This window comes from Gracilinanus agilis, chromosome 3, assembly GCF_016433145.1.
Source record: "Gracilinanus agilis isolate LMUSP501 chromosome 3, AgileGrace, whole genome shotgun sequence".
Lineage (NCBI taxonomy): Eukaryota > Metazoa > Chordata > Mammalia > Didelphimorphia > Didelphidae > Gracilinanus > Gracilinanus agilis.
This window is the reverse complement of record NC_058132.1, coordinates 492,461,221-492,475,724: the sequence shown is the minus strand read 5'-3', so window position 1 is coordinate 492,475,724 and position 14,504 is coordinate 492,461,221. Positions and strand designations below refer to the sequence as shown.

At 37.7% G+C, this 14,504-nt stretch overlaps 2 pseudogenes; both read right to left on the bottom strand.

The window, feature by feature from the left end:
- LOC123241761 overlaps nucleotides 1-3,611 on the bottom strand; it is a 96,801-nt pseudogene extending 93,190 nt beyond the window's left edge.
- A 1,221-nt stretch (nucleotides 3,612-4,832) lies between these two features.
- Nucleotides 4,833-5,834, bottom strand: LOC123242863 (annotated as a pseudogene).
- Between the last annotated feature and the right edge of the window lie 8,670 nt (nucleotides 5,835-14,504).

The window sequence follows — 14,504 nt, the reverse complement described above, 5'->3', positions numbered from 1 at the left end:
CATAGTTAGAAAAACATCAAACCCAGAAAAATAAGACATTAGATTTAAATATTGTATTTATATTTGCACCAGCTTTCCATTAACACTATGTATCCAGAGAAATGGAGAAATTAAGATTGGGATAGTAAAGTTCTATTGTTTCAGAAAAATAACATTTTACCTGCCAAGTCTGTATAAATTTACCCAAATTCTTAGTTCAATAATTATCAGTGCCTCTTTTGGTTATATAAACAAGATAGCTAAGTATTCTATGTTTCTCTTTTTACCAAGTACTATTATATAGTAACTAGAATTAACTTGTTTTCCCCCCAAGTAATTATTTAATAATTTGTTGCCTTTAATTCCAAAATCCAGAGTTCATAATTGAACAATATGGGTGAATTGATTTCTCTAGCCTAATAAAATTCACTGTAGAATAACAATATGTACTAATTCAACAATAATTGTCTTTCAAATTATTCTGTGTTCAACAAATATATGTTGATTACCCACTATGTGCAGCATTCTGTTTAATTACCACATTGCTGGTGCCTTCCACCCAGTTTAAAAACTGTAGCATATATATAATTTGGGTTGTGGATATGTGGATTAAAGCATTTGGTTTGCAATTTAGAGTATATAAGACAATGGTAGTTAATTAATTTTGAGAGGAAAATAAAATGAGCAGAAGCCATGCAGAAGTCATTTAAATCATATTGTTACTATAAGTAGATTTTATTTTCTATTGTAGACATGATTTAGAGAAATATTTAAAGAGAGTTGGTTAGAATAAATATGCACTTTTAATTTTGTTCTTAGTTTCATAACTGGCAAGTTGTATTTATTGTTTTGATTATTAACTGACATTTGTGAATCACCTATATGAAGTTTAAAATATATAGAGTAAGTTATAAATGTAAAGTGTATATTCGTTAGCAAGTTATATAATAACTCAGGGCTTATGATATGTAGAAAATATATTGAGAAATAAAGACTTTAAATTAGTATACACACAGCTGGGCTACCAAATGCGAAGTCAATCTGCTGTCTAAGCAAGAAAATAAAGTTATAAATGCAAATAGTCTTAATACTGAGTAAATCTATAGAGTAAAACTAATACATTGAACTTTTGAAGAAAAGCTTAGTGATAATTAGTAAATGTTAATGGGGCATAAGGTGGTAATATTTGCATGTTTGTATTTTAGATATGTAACACATACATATTCAAAAAATATAAGTTCATTTTAAATGCAGTAGTGTACCATTTTTGGTACATCAAAATTTATCTCAATTACTTTGATGCTATTTTTCTTGAACTTGAAGATTGTACTAGAGTGATCAAAATGCTAATGTAATTGAGTGATGTTAGTGAATCTCATGTTTCTTAAAAAAATAATCATAGGAACATATCCCTTGTGAAATCATGTTTTAAGGAATTTGCTTGATACTGTTTCTGTAGCTGAAAGATAATAAAGATTGTCTGCCTTTCAAAAAAAAAAATATTCAGTGAGTGGGAATCAACTCTATCCTAATAGCTTATCCACATATTGAAGAAAATAAATGTAAAAGATTTTCTCTGACTTCATATCCTTTGATTCTTTGCAGGTTCTCTCTCTCATTGCCCCTTCTTTCTACCCATGGAACCCAAACACAATCAAACTCTCTCCTATGTGCCAAACTTTCAACCAGATAAAGATTTCTATAATATTTTCTCCAAAATCTCTAAGCTACTTTCAACAGGCCAGGATAATTCAATGGATCTTTAAATGTTATATCCTCATAAAGCTAGTGAAATTACCATTTCCCTCCTTAAGATAATCTCCAGATTTTCTCTACCTTTTCAACATTTTTGTCATTAAAACTCCAATATATAACAAAGGAATGGCCTGAAATGGTTAGAGTAAAAGAGGATAGAAGGGAATGAGTATTTCTGAACATCCTACTATATTCTAAACACCGTGACAAAGTCTTTAACAAATATCTCATTTGAGCCTCCCTAAAATCCTGTCATCAATCTGATTTTACTGCGTTCTTCTGACAGTTAATAAAAGTGGGGCAAAAAGACTTTACTTGACTAGGTAGGAGTCACACAGCCAAGTAAGTGTCTGGTCCAATTGAGAGAAAAGACCTCACTAGCCACAACTGTGGTTTCAGAACCCTGGAAACCTTGGATACCACAATGACAGAATCCTAAAATCTTAGAACTCAAAGGCATCTCAGGGCCCCTCTAGTCCAACCTACAACAGAAAAATCAGTCCTTCTTCAATAAACTCCAAAAATGCTTATGTCATTTGATCTAAAAGATTGTCAGTGAAAAGAATGTATTGAATTCTAAGGCACATCTCATTTTCCTGGGGAAGTAGAATTGTTAAAGAGTTTTTCTTGATTTCCTATCCATTTCCCTCTTCCAGGCCATCTTCAGATTTTCAATGTGTTTTTAACTCACTTGTTCTTAAAATTTGATTAATATGTGAGAGAACAAAAATGAGTGAAGCAGCAGAGAATGCACGGGTTATAATTAGTATTTCTATAGCTTCTCCTATGTGCCAAACACTCTGCTAATGTCTTTCCTCCAGACAATCTTCAGGTTCTTTTATATCCTTTCTACACATTTGTTCCTAAAATTCAACTCAGTAATATAGGCGTGCCCTAATGTGAATGGATCAAAACAGAATGGAAACAAAAAAATTACATTGCGCCCTCTAGTGACCAAGCACTATACCAAGAGCTTTAAAAAATGGTATCTCATTTAATCCTCACATAAATCCTGTGAAGTATTTCCTTTTACTATATGCTTTGGTCTATTAATAAAGCTGAGGTAAACAGTTAAAACAGTTTCAGTTTCCATATAACCAAATATGCCTTTTAGAAAGTCATTTTTTTCATACCTTTTGTATATCTTGGTCAAAAGAAACAAGAGGAAGAGATGGTACATCTGTATGTGTGTTTGTGTCTTTCTGTATCTCTGTCTGTGTGTGTGAATGTGTGTCTGTCTGTGTGTCTGTGTGTATATATGTCTCTGTGTGTGTGTGTCTGTGTGTGGCTTTGCGTATGTCTGCATGTGTGATTATGTCTGTGTATCTATCTGTATGAGTGCCTATGTGTGTGTTTATGTTTATGTGTGTGTCTCTGATTGTGTGTCTGTGTGTTTATATGTGTGACAGGCAAGCAGAGGGAGAGCAAAGACAGGATTCATCCTTATACTTGGGAAAATCCAGCATGTGTAGGGGGTGGTCACTCATACTTGACCTTGTTTGCTTGGTCCCCAGAGAGATAAACCCAGAAGACTGAGTGCCTGGATGTTACCAACAAGACAAGTTAGGGTTGATTCCCCCCAATATAAAATTGAACCCAACCTCAACACCACCTAAAAATGGGAGCTGTCCCCAGACTTCTCTCCCAGAGAGCTCATTCACCAGCTCAGCTTTGAAGGCTCATCTATCCTCCCTTGGAGGTACTGCTGATTGGGCTGCTGATTGGAGGCTGACTACGGGAGGAACCAAGATCAAAGCTTCAGCTAAAGCTCCTCTCAAAAGCCAGTCAGTGTTTCCCAGGTGCTGGGGGTGCTTCTTTTCATTCAGCAGAATTCCAGGTTCAGACCGAGATCCAAGAAGCACAAGAAATTGCTTCATCTTGTTTAATGGGATGCCAGACATATCCAATAACTCCAACAATTATATTTTATGAAATTTATTAATAATCACTTGAAACAGAAGAAATAAAAGAACAAAAGTAAAAGCTTCAATAAAAGACACAGGAGTGAAATTCTGCCTGACATTCATCCAATCTCCAAAAACCCTGTTCCTGAGAAAAGAGCAATAGGGCAGAGCTACACAACAATAAATCCTCCCTATGTTAGCACATAATGTGAGAAGGAATATGGGAAGCTGGGAAAGAGTTCTGGGGAACAAAATTCTAATTATACAATAGCAAGAGGAGAGCTCCAACTGAATGTCTTTCCATATTAACTGTCTCTTACCATAAAGTTTCTTACCAATGTGTGTGTGAAACCCCCTAATGCCCATTTATGATTACAATAGTATTAGATTTTATTATTACAACACAGATAATATAGTTTGCTTCAAACAAACAATAAACATTAGCTAAGAAACTATAGTTTAAGGATGGTATCAAATCTTTCTGACAAGCTTTTTGACCTTAAGCCTGGAAATGAAAAGTTCAAAAAAAGTCCAACAAACCCTGTTGTAAGTTTATAAGACAGGAAGTAGAGAGCTAAACTGGGGTTCAAACTTGGTGCAAATGTCAGTCATACATTCATCCATCTAAATGCTGACTCCTAGTTTTTAGTGGAAAAAACATTAAATCCTAGTCTTTTACTGAAAAGGTCAGTAATATTAATAGACATACAGTTACCAACCATAGTATTTTTAAATACTTTCTAGCTTATTCACCACTTGGGCAATCTGTCCATATGAAAATTCTGTATTGAGCCTGTCTTTTAGGACAGGATATCATCAGCACTTGCACAATTGTCCATTGGAAACAATTCCAAGTTGAAACTGTCTTTTGGGACAGGATGACATCAGATTCTATAAAAAAGGATATCTCCCAAGGCTTTGGGTCTCTGGTCCTGATCCAAACCAGGGTTCAGCTTCAATTGGAGTTTGGCCTCTTCTCAATAAACCTTTTAGTTTGGAGTTTTGCATTGGTGTGACAAACTTTCACCACACCACTGTGGATTCTGTGATGTTCAGCAAGTTTTAAACTGTCCCTGAATGTCTTTCCACAATGATTGCATTCATAAGGTTTCTCCCTAGTGTGGATTCTCTGATGTACAGCAAGATTGAAGCTATTCATGAATGTCTTTCCACACTGATTACATTCATAAGGTTTCTCCCCAGTGTGGATTCTCTGATGTTTAGCAAGACTGAATCTCAGTCTGAATGTCTTTCCACATTGGTTGCATTCATAAGGTTTCTCCCCAGTGTGAATTCTCTGATGTTCAGCAAGTTTGGATCTGTCCCTGAATGTCTTTCCACATTGATTACATTCATAAGGTTTCTCTCCAGTGTGGATTCTCTGATGTACAGCCAGATTTGAGCTCTGACTGAATGTCTTTCCACACAGATTGCATTCATAAGGTTTCTCCCCAGTGTGGATTCTCTGATGTTCAACAAGTTTGGAGCTGTCCCTGAATGTCTTTTCACATTGGTTGCATTCATAGGGTTTCTCCCCAGTGTGAATTCTCTTGTGTACTGCAAGACAGGACCTCTGCTTGAATGTCTTTCCACACTGATTGCATTTATATGGTTTCTCCCCAGTGTGGATTCTCTGATGTACAGCAAGACACGACCTCTGACTGAATGTCTTTCCACATTGATTACATTCATAAGGTTTCTCCCCAGTGTGCATTCTCTGATGTTTAGCAAGTTCAAATCTCAGTCTGAATGTCTTTCCACATTGGTTGCATTCATAAGGTTTCTCCCCAGTGTGGATTCTCTGATGTTCAACGAGTTTGGAGCTGTCCCTGAAAGTTTTTCCACATTGATTGCATTCATAAGGTTTCTCCCCAGTGTGAATTCTCTGATGTAAAGTAAGACAGGACCTCTGATTGAATGTCTTTCCACACTGATTGCATTCATAAGGTTTCTCCCCAGTGTGGATTCTCTGATGTACAACAAGACAGGACCTCTGATTAAATGTCTTTCTGCACTGATTGCATTCATAAGGTTTCTCCCCAGTGTGCATTCTCTGATGTACAGCAAGATTGGAGCTATCCCTGAATGTCTTTCCACATTGGTGGCATTCATAAGGTTTCTCTCCAGTGTGGATTCTTTGATGTACAGCAAGACCAGAGCTCTGACTGAAAGTCTTTCCACACTGATTGCATTCATAAGGTTTCTCCCCAGTGTGGATTCTATGATGTTTAGCAAGATCGAATCTCAGTCTGAATGTCTTTCCACACTGATTGCATTCATAAGGTTTCTCCCCAGTGTGGATTCTATGATGTTCAGCAAGTTTGGAACTATCCCTGAATGTTTTTCCACACTGATTGCATTCATATGGTTTCTCCCCAGTGTGGATTCTCTGATGTACAGCAAGATTGGGCCTCTGATTGAATGTCTTTCCACACTGATTGCATTCATATGGTTTCTCCCCAGTGTGGATTTTCTCATGAGCAGCAAGACAGGACCTCAGCCTGAATGTCTTTCCACATTGCTTGCATTCATTATGTTTCTCTTCAGTATGGATTCTCTGATGTACAGCAAGATTGGCCCTGTACATAAAAGTCTTTCTGCACTGATTACTTTCACTAGATTTTTCCTCAGTCTGCATTCTTTGATGTTTACTAAGGGAGGAATTTTGAGATTCAACACCATATTCTCGCCAAGCTAAGTAATCAGGACCATCATGCATGAATCTTTGTTGGCCCATTTGTTCCACAGATAGGCTCACTTCTGTTGGAGTTGCCTTCATTTCAGGTCTCATCTCAACTTCTAAAAGAGACAAACAGTAAAACATACCTACGTAGCCTATGTACCTACACATATGTATCTACTTTATTCCACTGTCAGAACATAAACTACTTTATATCCTATTTTCTCGAGTAAGAAGAAAAGTCTTCCAACTTAAACAGATACAATCCAACATTTGAACATTCTATTACCTCAAATCTAAAGAACAATTTAATTAGCAAAGAGCCTCACATAGCATCATGATGGCTCTTTGTGATTTGGCAAGGCTGGCATTATTACATTCCTTTCTCAGACCATTACCTCAGAATGTCTGGCTGAGTGACAACCCAGATTCTAGCAGCTCAGACCAAATCTCATGACTGTACTAGATAGTTCACTTTCAGTTTTTCCTTTTTGCTTCTGTTTTCATTGCTTATACATTCAATCCTGTCCTCAAAGGTATGATAACACAGTGTCCATATATACTAAATATTCCTATTATTTCATTATCTCACTTATCCTTAAACATTACATAATTTCCTTCATGACTCCTTTTAAACTTATTTTTTTTTTGTTGTTACTGGATCTGAAATCAAATGAAGAAAATCAACACTATTTGCATTCACCCAAGGCATTAAAATTTTCTTCTGTTCCCTGCTTCTTGAGCTTTTGCTTTTCTTTGAATGCCTCTATTCCCTACAATAAAATCCTTCTCCTGAATGTAATATAAATAAAGACATGGCATTTTTCATTTTAAAAAATGTATCTCATATAGTAACTTGAGTACATCATGCTTTTGTAAGGAAATGGGCTGCATGTTTCATTATTAATCCTTTTTTTCCTTTAAAATTGTTTATTCATTTTTTACATATTGAAAGAAAGCGTAATAGATGGCAGAATAGGTTTCCCACCAGAAAATTATTTACAACCAATTTTTTCCAAGCTAGAAATACAAACTTGAAGTTATTATTATATCTCATCTGTAATTAAGTTCTCTGCAGTGATCAATTTTCTTTCATGTTTGGAAGATACTGAAGAAAAATACGGTCTCTTTAAGTCTTTCCCATGGTAGGTAGCAAGTTATACTGTTAGCTGATGAGAGAGGTAAAACTGCTCCCCCACCCCCAAAAAAAGAATTTTAATCCCTTAGCAAGATATCTTGAATAATTCTCTTCCTATTTTCCAATTTACATAGATGTTGGAATTTTCATGATATTGTTTTTAAAAATCTCAATGCAGGTGTTGGTGCATTCTAATTCTACCTCAGACACTTGCTAGGACTTTTAACACTAGGCAATTCACAGGAGCTCTATTTATCTCAGCCTCCTCAAATATAACACTGACATAATACTATCAAGTAACTCCTAGGGTTCTTATGAGGATCACAAGAGAGAATATTTATAACACATAGTAGGTGCCCTTTTCTAACACTGGATTTTATTTTATCATTTTAATTTTTATATTTCCTCCTTTTGATTGCTTTTCTTTTTTAAAAGTCTTCATTCCTCCATTTTCTTATTTCCCTGTTGAATTAAAGGAATTTCCATTCCTCAACACTCTTTTTTCCCTGGATCATCTAAGAGTGTGATTCAGGATCTGTTATTTCTTTTTAATCCACCTCCATGTGGGAATCCTAGATTGTAAGCTGGTTTTGTCCTTCCTTTGTATTCTCAGGGGTTTTTCCTTGAATATATTTTATATTGAATCCATGTTTACTGACTGGGCCCAGGACTTATGAGAGACATGAGCTCTATCAGCATCCTTGCATTCTGGTCTCTCTCCTGGAAGGCAAATACATGTTCTGACCTCAGCCATGTTTCAGTAGACAACAGTAACTCTGAAGGATCTAAAGCAGACCCAATCCTGAAGATCACAGAGATTTCTTTCTAGGCTGCCATCTCAATAAGTTGAGGAGATGTGGTCACCTGATTCTCCCAGAACAGGACAAAGATTGAGCCCCAGAGATCAGGAAAGAGCCTGGGGCTGCTGATTCATGCACAGTTTTCATTCCTACTCATGTGCACTTGAATGGAGAGAATGAAAATCACAAAACCAACTCCCTGGGTCCAATATAACTGTAGGCTCCCTAATCTCAGCTGGGTCCTCACTATGGGAAGGCAATCTTTTGAGATCTCCTGAATTGATTCTCTTTGGCATTCACCACAGCATCTTTTCTAAGTATTTTCCTTGGTCTTCAACTTTCCTTTATGGCTTACTCCCACCCTCTGCTCATGCCTTCTGAGTTGAGAATTTGGTCTCATATTTCACTTTTAAAAATTGGACATTTATGAAGAACTATCTTATCCACCAAATCTTACAGAACTCAGATACCTCCTTTTTGGCCTCAGTATAAGAGGAAAAGGTCATTCTCCTCCTAGTTAAAGAAAATCTATTTGTGCAAAAAACCCATTACGTTCCCTCATCTAAACCCAGTCTGTTCTTTCTTCCAGTACTTCTACTTTTCCTTTCATTTTCAGTATTTCCAACACTAATGAAATAATGATTATTTTTCTATCAGAACCAATAAAACCATTTCTCCTCCATGCTCCAAAAACTCTCACTTGATCTATTTATCCCCATGAGATCCTAATAGCTGTCCACAGTTTCAGGGCTAAACTGCTACAGGTGGCCATTTGCAGTTAGTTTTGCCAATGCATTTCCCTTTTTTTCTCTTTTATACTTTTTGCCTAATATACTGAAATAGATTTGTTGAAGCTCCAGGCCACCTTCCATAAATAAGACTTCCCTAGTGCTCCTTCACTTTTGTGCCTTCCCTCTCTTTATTTGCTGCAATGGATTTAGTATCTGGAGGGTTTCTACAGAATTGTTGGTATGCTGTTTACTCCAGCAGATGATGAGCTCTACGAGAACAAGAAATATCCATTGCATGTTTTTTTGTCCTTTATAACTTAGTACAGGACCTGGCACATAGAAAGCACTAATACTCGTTTCTCACTAATAAAGAGCTCGTATTGGATAAACTAACTCCCTTTTGCAGTTTCAAAAGAGTTTCGTGTTCTTTAATCCTGAACAATGACTTCTTATGAAATCATAGACTGATCCCCTGAAGGGAGCTGAAAGGACTTGCAGTTCAACTCCTTCATCTTACTGATAAGAAACTCAGGCTCAGGGATTCAGTGACTTGCTGAGAATGCCACTGCTAAAAATGTCTGAAAAAGAACTCCAGGTCAGGTCTTCATGCCCTCAAATCTAGAACTTGCCTCACTATAGTATATAGAAATCTCTGGTAACCACAGCTTTCACACACCACTTCTCACTATAATGATTAAATTTGGATTTTGAACAAATTAAAGAATTATAAAAAAGAGAATTATTATCCCTTAAGTCAGGAAAACCATTATCAGCTTTTAACAATTTTGTTTAATTGGAATATTAGTAAAAAGAGGGAAATGTGGAAGGGAAAGAGGTAAGGAGACTGTCTAGCCTACCCTAAATGCAGATCTGGTGAAATAAAGCTAGCTCCCCAACAGAGTTCCAATGTTCACATGGGAATCCTAGTCCCTCACCAGCAAGCCAGGCAGGATATAGGAAAGGTCCCCATGCAGAAAAACCTTTGTGAGCTAAGTTCACTGAGGCAGTAGGGAACCCAACAAGAAAGTCCCCAACTCCAAGAAGCTCGAAAGCCAAAAATCAAAGTTCTAAAGCTGAAAACTCCAGCTGAAAGTCCCAAAGCTCCAAGTAGAAGTCAAAGTCCAAAAGCCCCAAGAAGCCCTTCTCCAAAGAAGTATAAAGGAGAAGATCCAAGGAGCAGAGACTCCAAAGAAGAACTTCAAAGGAGAAGTCCACAGGACAGGAAGTTCAGGACTTTTATGGTCCTTTTACCATGCCATTTTCTGTCCTTCCCCATTTCACAAGAACCAATTAGAGTTTTTCAATTTGCCTAGCACTGTCCAGGGGTGGGGCAGTGGCCTCTGGAGTTGCCACCCACTCTAGGAAGTGTCTTGTAAACTCTTATACTTAGTGCCTGGTAAGGTACTAAGCAGGGGTACTTAAGTTTTTGGCTGAGTAACTTAAAAGTTGCTGATCAATAGACAAAGAGACTTTGATTCATTCTTTGCATCACCTTACTCACCTGGACAGCACTTTCTCAGGTCTTCTTGCTCTTGTATCCATGGTGCTTCCCTTTGCATAAAATAAGAGATTATGTCTTCTCTGGAAACTGCAAGCCCTGGTCATAGGGAATCAGTCAGGGAGTTGGATGGAGAGAAACTTATCTTTAGGGAAAGGCAGTTACTGAATCCAATTACTCCATTTAGAGAATCTCTCCATGGGGTTAGCACATGAGTCTGCCCTCACTCCATAGCATTTGTAATGCAAGGAATCCAGGATAGGATGTGCCATGTTTTCCTGCTGTGGGACCTGTAATGAGCAATAGCCAAATCCTCTGCCCCACTCATCACTCTCAACTGTATTGAGTTCCATTCTGGCAGAAAATCTAAGCACAAGTTGGGTAAAAGGGTTATTGTTCTGAATCAATCTGAAGCCCCTGACAAAGGGACCTTGATGGATCAGCTCTTGTCCCATAGCCCAACTGTTCCTCACTCCCTGAAACTTAGATAAACCTTGTGTCCTTTTCATTTTGGGATTTTCTGCTTCTACTGTGTGACTCAACAAATACTGATTCTTCCCAATTTCTCAAGATCTATTTATCATCTCTGATAATCTCATAAGGACAGTTTAGTTGATAAGAAGTATGGACACTGAAGATGATTTTTTAGCTCATGCTTCCAGCTCTCCCTCCAGGAGTATGGAGTTTATTATATATATTTCAAGACTCATTTCACACAAAAGAACCTCCCCGAAACTTCAAAGAAGTTACAAATTATGTCATATTAAAACACAAAAGTTCTCATTGGCTTCAGAATAGAACAAAGTCAAGGCTGAATTTTGAGTGGGTTCTTATCAGAAAGCCAAGTTGGGGAATATTTTCTCAGGTTTGAATTGCCCCTGCTAAGGTTTTGGCCTTGGCTGTACCAGGCAACTGCATTCCTGGGCAAAGGGGAAGAGTGTTAACCTTTTACTGTTGGTTAGCTAGGAACTTAAAGCTTTTCAATAAGGCTACAATCACTTGTCAACAAGAAATCACAAGGATCACAAAAGGGGTCAAAAGAGGAATCTCAGATTTTTATCTATTCTCTTATTGGCTACCCACACCAATTCTCTTTCTCAGCTAGTCCATCATTCCTGACAATGACAGAGGAAGGCAAGCAGGATGCTTACAAGGACTCCTGAGCAACAGTTTCCACAGCATTTATTTTTGGGGAGAGGAGTGGGGAGAAGATCCTGAAAATAATTTGAAATTAGAAAATTTGGTTCTGGTGCATTTCCTTTGTAGAAGGATGGACTCATTCCATAATTTTCCATTATTACAAAATGAGAGGCAGTTAGAAGTGCAGTGGATAGAGACCTGAGGATAGAGTCAAGAAGGTGTCAGTTTAAATCTGGCCACAAACAATAACTATGTATGTGCCTTAGAACAAGCTTCTTAAACTAATCTCTATTTCCTCAACTGTAAAATGGAGATAATTGTGTGGGAAGAAGTGACATAATATAAAGAAAACCCCTGCAGAGCACCTGACCAAGAACAGGTCACTATAAATGCTTATTTCCTACTTTCTATTTCTCATCAGCTGTGCTGGATGTTTAGGGCAGTGGTTCCCAAACTTTTTTAGCCTACTGTCCCATTTCCAGAAAAAATATTACTTAGCACCCCCTGTCACATACTATCGCCACCCCCTTACAGTTATTCACTGTCCCCAAATGCACCTGTGGCCATCACCCCCCCACCATGGATCGCTGTAGCACTGGCTCACACTTTGGGAATCCCTGGTTTAGGGGAATGAGAAGGAAGATTAAGGACAAATCTGCTCTACTAGTGACACCTAGGACCTATGAGCTAAAATTATTCCAAATACTAGATCCATCCTAAAGATGAAGAAGTTCTAAGGAAAACCTGCCTGAAAACTTTTCAGAGATTTGTTTGGGAGGCAAAATTCCGGTCCAGGTAAACATGAGACCAAATAATATTTGAAAGATTAGTTCCATGCCTGAAATTCTTGAACATGGATTTAATTTTTGATCTGAAGCTCCCTAGACTTGATAAGAGACAGTTTCAGGAGCACAAAAGGAAATCTCCAAGTTCATATTACAAAATGCCAAGTTATTTTATAGGAAAATTAGGGAGCCAGAGGATCCTGTTTCTTGGAATCAGGAAACTAGCATTTTTCCCTTTCTCATAACTGATAAATGCTCCAAATGTTGTCTACTACTAATAAAGATATTTTATTGGATTGGAGACTCATTTGCCAGGAAAAATTGTCCTTACCCACAGAAACCAGGTTCCAGGCATTCTCCAGCATCACCTCCTTGTACAGTTCCTTCTGGGGAGGGGCCAAGAGGCTCCACTCCTCCTGGGTGAAGTCCACAGCCACATCCTTGAATGTCACCACCTCCTAAACCATCAAAAGTCATAGTATATAAGCCTGAAATACATGCCAGGATTAATAATTTGACTCTCATCAATTACAGGAGGAAACTGAAGCACAGAGAAAGTCTGGCCCTTATTCTTTTATGAGTGTCAGAACCCACACTTGAAATCATAATCTTTAAGAGCCCAGTGGAATTTTGAGAAAATAGCTCTCATTGGAATAATGCTGAGGAGCATCTAACTTTGGAACTGTGACTGTGATATCCCCTACCCTCATGATTACATTAGTATCTCCAGTTTTTTCCTAATTTAGTTATTTTGTGATAAAATTGGGCATATCCTTAGACCTAGTCATACCATTGTTGGGTATTTTTCCTAAGAAGATAATAGCAAAAAGGAAAAGAATATTTATAATAGTTATCTTTGTGGTGTCAAAGAAGTGGAAATCAATGGGATATTCATCAACCAGGAAAGGAATATGGTATATTTTTGTGAAAGAATAATACCATACAATAAGAAATAATAAGCAGTTAAAAATAAAACAAAAATTGAAAAGACATCCATGAAATAATGAAGAGTAATATAAGTAGTTCCTAGAGAACACTACATATATATCCACAGGATTAATAATTGAAGAAGAGCTTGTGAATGTCACTTCCAGAGAAAGAACTAATAGATGGAGACAAAAAACATATAATCTATATATAGAGATATATTTTGGTTAGGAGGTGCCATGTACGGTTGAGGAAGGGACAGAGAGAGTACATAATAAAAATTAACAAAAAAAAGGAATAATAGGGAGGGAAATCCTATTTCAAATTACTAAAATATGAATATAGTGTCTAGGGATCAATCTCCCAAAGCCCACAAAACTTGCATCAAATTCAATTCCAAAGCAATCCTTAAAAAATGTAGCACCATTATACCAGCTGGGAGAATATTCAGTGCTCATAGCTGTGACTATAAAGCCCCCTTCCTACCCCTTATAACTGTGATATTCTATAATTCTGTAATACTCGATAGCTACTTGGTACTGATATTGCCTGCCCCCTCCCACTAGCTCACTGAGCTACACAGCCTTCTCCTCTGTTCTGTGGGACACTGAGCCAAAGAATTGGGCATCATCCACAGGTTGTGGCCTCTTGACTGTGCAGAAGGGCCTATGTGTACACTGGCTGCAGCTCACTCCTCATGGCATGTGGTACAGTCATGCTACTGGGGAGATGATATCAATGGCATGACTGGCCATTGCAGAACTAAGATACACGATGAAGACACAGGGGGACAATCTCCTTGGGCTGGGCACATGCTTGTCCTGATATCACCTCTGTAAATCAGTGGGCCATTCACAGGGCTAGCTGTCTTTGGTTGTGTGATGCAGGGTTGCAACAGAAGCTTCTTGCTTTTGCAAATTCAACTTTAGGAGCCCTGGCAGTTAGGAGTTTAGAATGTTCACAAAAGACAGTTGGAGCATGAGGCTATAAATAGTGCTGAAGTTCCGATTGAGGGGCTTTTTACCTGTAGGCTTGGGCTTTTGGCTTTTGGGCTTTTGCCTGCTGGCTTGGAGCTTTTGGCTTTGCCTTGGCCTGTGCTTTTGTCTTTTGGGGCATTTGGACTTTAGCCTGATTTCTCTGGACCTCTCCCTGATCTCTCCATTACAT